This window comes from Ambystoma mexicanum, chromosome 3p (assembly GCF_040938575.1).
Source record: "Ambystoma mexicanum isolate Mex_15411 chromosome 3p, UKY_AmexF1_1, whole genome shotgun sequence".
Taxonomy (NCBI): domain Eukaryota; kingdom Metazoa; phylum Chordata; class Amphibia; order Caudata; family Ambystomatidae; genus Ambystoma; species Ambystoma mexicanum.
Window position 1 is genome coordinate 654,482,466 of NC_090925.1, and position 7,408 is coordinate 654,489,873.

The following is a 7,408-nucleotide window of genomic DNA, read 5'->3' on the forward strand; positions in this document are numbered from 1 at the left end:
AGTTAACATACATTTCTATACAATCTACCACTACAGTCATATCTCAGGATGTCAAGAGTCCTCCAAAATGTCAGAGGTTGCACGAAATGAGACCAGCACGGTTGTTCTCATAAGACCATTCAAGCTCTGTTTCTTTACATATGCCATTGACATCAGGATTCTACTAAGATTCAAGAAAATAACAACACGTTTCTCTACAAATTAAAGTACTGCATGATGAAAGATTCGGAATAGATGAAGGTGACAAATAATTCAACAGAACCAAAAGCGAGATCACTGAGTCAATTCTGACTCACTTTTCTGGAATACAAAAATGTGTGACTTGATCCAAATGTCCATGTACCATCCTAGTACAGTCTGTAACCATAATTAATGCAGTTCTTCCATTTTATGATCCTTAATCAAACAACGTTTTTTTTTATTTAAGATTGCTAAATCACGCCATAAACCTCTTCACAATCAATCACAGAATAACTGAAGGAAAGTCAATGATCTCATCCCTTTTTGACCACTGTAAAAAATAAAATCTAACGAAATCCGTCCACAATTTAGGTGCTCCCCTTATGTTCATATTACACCACCAGTGCCGACACGCCCCTCACTTTCTGATTACATTTGCTGGCCATGACCCTGTTTCTCTTTCTGTTGTTCTTTTATGTGTTCTTGTCTGTGCCCTAATGCCTAAGAGTCCATGGTTGCGCTATATAAATAAAAGAAAGTAAAGACAAAAGGATCAGATGTGGCTGACAAACAGAATGTGCTGGTCAATTACCATAACACAGAGAATGAAATAAATATGAAATAATATGCATTGCCCATCATTCCGATAATGGCATCTGCCATCATGTTTCTTGAAAATTTCAAAAAAATGCACACACAGCAGATCACTAAGATCAGACAACACAATAATTCTGGTTTCACCCAAAGAAGGTAACACTAGGAAAGGTGGCTGAGCCTTCTCAGATAAGGCCAGTAATCTTTGCGAGTCCCGCCTTGGTCACATCAGTGACCTAAGTGACAAAAACCTGCATTATTTAAGGCATTTGAAACCTCACTGTTCCCATCCACAGAGTAACACTTGGCCCTTACTCACCACTCTTCCAGTCTCTCAATCCATCCTGGTTGAAAATGTGAAGCCCAGGTTCATTTTACGTGAACCAAAAAAAAACATGCATTTGGAATTCATTATATTGGCCACAAAGAGCTCAGTGAAAATGCATATATATGAGTGAGGTCTCTCATGGAACAGTTCACTTATTTGTGTATTTGTAATTTATGATGTGTGCAAAAGTGCCTTCAGAGCACCGGTTGTATACAGCGGGGAAAGCACGGGGGGGACGGGAGGGGGGTGTTTGGGGAGGAAGGAGCCTTCATAGGAGGAATGTGAGGTGGGGGTCAAACGTTCGGACCAGTAAGGGCCATCCATAGACATGAAGAAGCTCGCATTCTGGGGGTTATTTTGGTCAAACACGTTTGTAAGTTACAATAATGGTTAGTATAGCTTGGTGAAATGGATCAGTATATTACAATCATAGATTACAAAAAAGTCACAATCGAAAATTAAGTGTAGCTGTGAGGTTGTTCATTTCTATAGCTGCTTCCGTGTATTCTGACCCTTGTGTGACCGATTCACTTTGACACGTTATCATACATTTAAAAAGGTGTTCTTGGCATATAATTTCCAGGTGCATATAGTTCCAGAGATGGGGTGTGCCGAATATCAACGTATCTCTATTTTTGCCTCTCAATGGGTTATTCATGTCTAGGAATCTTTTGATCAAATTCATTGTACACCTTCTCTGCACTTCTCTGCAGGACCTCAAGATGGATCATCAGTACCCTCATCTGGTTCCAAACAGCCCGGTGGATGGATCAGTGGTCCTGAGGGAAAGGGTGAGTGTCAGTGCCAAATAAAGCAAGAGTGAAACCAGGCTCCCAAGCTAGAGGGTTAGTTTAGTTTGTTTATTTATAGAGCGCGTCCGAACCTTCAGGTAGCTGGGCGCATATTCATGTGGACAACATAGTTACATATCGTTGCGCGCAGCATAAAGAAAGAGTACATACATTCAATGGTACAGTATGTGGCATGGGATAAATACAGTAGATAATATAGGACCTGGTTACATGGCGGTCCGTTACAGGTTAGTTAAGGCATACAGTTGAAATTGGTAGAGTGAAGCGGCCTGGGGTGGGTAAGTAGCAGAGTGTTAGGCAGAGAGCCAGGATTTCACCATGGCTCTGAATGGCCAGAAGGAAGCTTCTGATCTGATTGCAAGCGGGAGTGTGTTCCAGCATTGTGCTGCGAGAACTGGGAAGCTGGAACCTCCTGCTGTTTTTAGATTGAAGTGGGGGACCTTGAGTTGGTGCAAATATGGAGTTCTGGTAGGTCTGGTAGTGCTGTGTCTAGAGAATTTGTCAGATAGGTAGCGCGGGGCAGTCAGTGACAGGCACTTGTGTGTAATGACAAGAGTTCTTAGCTTGATTGTGTCTCGGATTGGGAGCAAGTGGACATCTTTGCTGGCAGTGGAGATGTGAGCCTTGCACGGGAGGTTAAGAGCGCATCTTAAGGCATTATTTTGAAGAATCTGGAGTCTGTTCAGATTTTTAGTGGTGGTGCCTAGCAAGAGTGTGTTACAATAGTCTAATCTAGACAGTATCAGTGCTCTGGATAAGGTGAGGCAGCTGGTTGAAGATAGAAAAGGTCTACAGGCATTGATAAGTTTGTTGGTGTATGTGGTAGATGAGATGGTAGCATTCATTTGTTTTTTCAGTGATAGGGTGGAGTCAAGGTACACACCTAGAGTTTTGACCTCTTTGGAGACTTTTATGATGTTGCCATCGATGGAGAAAGATTGGTACCTAGAGTCCAATTTATTGAGGCAGGCCTGGGAGCCTATGATAAGCAGTTCCGTTTTATCGTCATTGAGGCAGAGACTGTGTGTAGCCATCCAGGCTTGGATTTCTAGGTAGATTTTGTTAAGCTTTGCAGCATCTTCTTCATAGCAACCAGTGAGTGTGATGAGGACCTGGGTGTTGTCTGCGTAATTAGTGTAGCTGACACCCAGATCGTCAAGATGGTCGAAGAGAAGCTTAGTGAAGATGTTGTAAAGTGTGGGAGAAATGCAGGAACCTTGGGGGACTCCACATTGGATTGGGATAGGGTCTGCAGCTGCTGAGGAGGCGAAGACCCTAGTCGACCTGTCAGACAAAAATGACTGAATCCAATTGGTGGCATTCTGTGAGAATGCGGCAGCCGATGAGAGGTGTTGTGTAAGGATCTGGTGGTCAACCAGGTCGAAGGCAGCGGATAGATCCAACAGGAGCAAAATGGCCAGTTTGCCCTTGTCTTTGGCTTCATCCATTTGGATTTTTAGATCCAGGAGAGCGGTTTCGGTCCCATGCCTGGGTCTAAAGCCGGATTGTCGCAAGCCTAAGAGGTTATTGTCTTCCAAATGTTGTTGTATTTGGAGGTAGGCTACTCTGTCTAATATTTTGAGGAGGAAAGGGACCGTAGTGATGGGTCTGTAATTCGAGGGAATGTTAGGGTCTAGGTTGGGTTTTTTGAGAAGGGGGAGAACCCACGCTTCTTTGAGGTTGTTAGGGACTACTGAGTTCTTGAAGGAAGAATTGATCAATGAGGTGATGAGGGGAGCTAGATCTTTGGCTCCATCTTTGATGACAGAGGCGGGGCATATGTCACCTTTACAGTTGAAGGGTTTAAGGCTAGCGATTTTCTTGACTACTTTCTCTTCGGTGACTGGGGAAAAGTGGAAAGGTGGGCAGTTGGGAATGGTGGGGTCTTTTTTGCTGTTGAGAGTATCTTTGGCGGCAAGATTGGCTTTTTTGGCTTAAATCTTTGCTTGTAGAAGGGCAATTTTGTTGGAGAGGGCTAGTTGGATATTGTTGCACCATGCCTTATCCTTCGTGCAGTCCTCTGTGGGTGACAGTGGAGATTCAAGTTCTCTTAGTATAGAGAATAATTCTTTCGTACCAGATTTGACGTTGTGTATTCTTGTTTATAAGTCTCTTTTTTGGAGTTTAAGATAGCGGATTTGTAGGTGGAGGCAGCTGTAGCGAATTTGTCTTTAGTGGAGAAAGATGGGGCTTTTCTCCAGCAAGTTTCCGCTGCTCTTTTGATGTTGCGGAGGGCTTTTAGTTCTGCTGAGAACCATTTGTTGGTGTGGGCGATGGGTTTGGCTTTACGTTGTTTGAGTGGAGCTATCTGGTTGAGGGCTAGTTCCAACGTGTTGTTGTATAGGTCTACCAGGGTAGACAGGTTGTCATTCTGCATGGGAAGGTTGGCTTTAGTAAAGGGCATGAGAAGTGGTCTAAGGTTTTCCATGGTGATGTTGCGAATGTTTCTAGAGATTATATGTGGTGTCCTAGAAGGTGGTGTTGTATTGGGAACAGTTCTGGGTAGAGAGAAGGTGATAAGGTGATGGTCGGTCCAAGCACAAGGTGTGATGTCTGTCAGTGAGAGGTTGCAGTTGGCATCTGCCAGCCAGTCTAGGGATCTGCCTTTTATATGTGTAGGTTTGGTAATGAGTTGAGTGAGGCCTAAGTGAGTAATGGTGTCATTGAGAGAGGTGGCGTGATTGTCCTTAGGGTCATTGAGTCCTAGGTTAAAGTCACCCATGATGATGATTTGAGATTTGGGTTTAGTATTCGTGGTGAGTAGGAGAGAGATATCTTCTTCAAAGGTGGATAGGGCACCTGGGGGTCTATATATAATGTGTAGGAGGATGGTTTGGGTGTCTGATAGTGGGAGTTTTATGGAGAGGAGTTCAGCTGAGGGTAAGGTTGAGTTAGTTGCTTCTCTGAAGTTTAGGTTAGTTTTAGCAATAATAGCCACACCTCCTCCTATCAAGTTTTTTCTGTCAGCACGGAAGATGTTGTAGTTATCCGGGATGGCTAAAGCTAAAGTAGGACCAGCTGCTAAGTGGAGCCACGTCTCAGTGATGGTGATGAAGTTGAGGTGGTTAGCAGAGATAATGGGCCTCATTACGACCCTGGCGGAAAGTTTCCGCCAGGGCCGTGACTTTACCACCATGGCGTAAACTGCGTTTACGCCATGGTGGTTGGCGGACTTACCGCCCCATTCCGACCTTGGCGGGGCGGTAAGTCCCCAATCCCCATTTACCCTTCCCCATTCCCAATTTTGCCCCATAGGGCATAATGGGAGTGGGGAAGGCGTTAATTACGCCACCGTAAATTACGGTGGCGTAATTAACATCAAGGTCCCTTAGCGCCATGGATTTTAACGCCTGCAAAAAGCAGGCGTTAAAATCACCATGGCACTAAGGGACCTCGTAATCAGGCGGAAAGGGTCGGCGCTGTTAACGCTGCCGTAATCCCCTTTCCGCCAGGGTCATAATGAGGCCCAATGTCTGCAACATCTATGGCGTGGGCTACCAGGGAGCGGGCATTAATGAGAGCACCCTTTATGGGAATGGAAGTAGGGTTGACTTTCGAGGGTGGAGGAATATGGGGAGTTGTGATGTTTTAGCTCGCTGTGGAGACGATATGCAAAGTCTGCTGCGTATGGTTCTTAGTCAGGTTGGTCATCGTTGTAATGAGTTTGTGGCTAGCGCTAGTGCGGAGGCTAAGTCTAGCGTTTCTATATGTGGTGGATGGCACAGCATTCAAAATGTTGGTAGTGGGTAGGTAGAGGCTAGAGCCTAGTCGTATGTTTCTAAGAAGTGTGGGGCATGGTGTGAGGGGTGTGGGTGGGAGCGCAAATCTGTTTATCCATTCCATAGGGGAAAGTGGTTCTGGGTAAAGTGGAATCGTCGTGCTGGTACAGTTCTGAGGTGCGATATTGTGGAGTAAGGGAAGGAGAGTTGCCATGGTGAGGGTGGCACCTCTTAGGGTGGCCATCATAGGAGGTTAGGCTCCTGGTAGTATTGGCAGATGAAGGGGTCAATGGCTTTGTGTGTTGGCAGTTTCTAGGGTGGCAAGTGAACTTGGATGGTAGTATATGCAGTAGATGTAGACATAGAGTTTACATTGGAACAGCATCAGTCAATGGGTAGAATGTGCGATCATAGGTCAGCACTAGAGAGCACTAGATAAGGCAGGGCCGTCTCAGCAGGGCAAGGCAGGCAGTTTTAAACAGTCAATATATGCACACAATGTATATTATCATAGGCAACGTTATGGCATTCAATATAAATTAGCATAGGCAGCGCTGGGTCTGCTATGGGTGGAGGCACAGGGCGATTTGAGGATGCAGTACAAATTAGCGCAGGTAACACTAGGGCCACTATGGACAGAGGCAGGGCAACAGCGTGGCATGTGTCAGTAGATGGGCACAGCACAGCGTAGGAGCGTGGGCGCAGAATGGCTAGTGATATGCAGACAACATAACCCAGCAGAAATCACAGGTAAAAAGTATAACATGAAGATAACAAGTGAGGCCTAGTGGTATAACGGTGCAATATAGGCAACGTGCAATCATGCCAAGGGTCGAAGTGTACATCGACTTAGCACAATCAGGCATAGTTGGGGATGCAGACCAGCATGTCACGACCTGAGCAGCACGCAGTCTGGTGGAGTAACGGGAGTACAGCAAATGTAACACAGTCTGGCAGACATAAGTATAAATGCAGCGTGCTGATTGCAGGCGTTACCATAGGAGTGCACGATGGTGTGCGCATTGCATTGGGGGTGGGGCAACAAGCAGTCGGGGCAGATATCCGGATACAATTGTAAACAACCACAACTGTGACACAGGGCCTCATTACGACCCTGGCGGTAAGTTACCGCCAGGGCCGTGACTTTACCGCCATGGCGCTAACTACGTTTACGCCATGGCGGTAAGGGGATTTACCGCCCCATTCCGACCTTGGCGGGGCGGTAAATCCCCAATCCCCATTTACCCTTCCCCATTCCCATTTTTGCCCCATAGGGCATAATGGGAGTGGGGAAGGCGTTAATTACGCCACCGTAAATTACGGTGGCGTAATTAACACCAAGTTCCCTTACCGCCATGGTTTTTTACACCCGCTAAAAGCAGGTGTAAAAACCGCCATGGCGGAAAGGGAACTCGTAATTGGCGGAAAGGGGTTGGCGCAGCTAACGCTGCCGCAAACCCCTTTCCGCCAGGGTCGTAATGAGGCCCACAGTCAGGCAAAGGGGATGTAGTTCAACGTAGAGCAAGTTGGTATACGGAGCAATTTAAAATGAGGTGCCTCAAGTGACAAGGGTTAGAATCGCTTAAAAGTGAGAGGCAGGCTGTGAGGAGAGGGTCAGGCCTCGAGCAGCGCGTATAGTGCAGGCACTTATGAGGGGACAGGTGCAGCAGTATATGCTTATAGCGTACAAATGAAAAGAAAGGTCTTATACAGTGAATGACTGGGCATCAGGTCCGTGGTGCCACATGTGAAGCTGGTAATATGCAATGTGTACA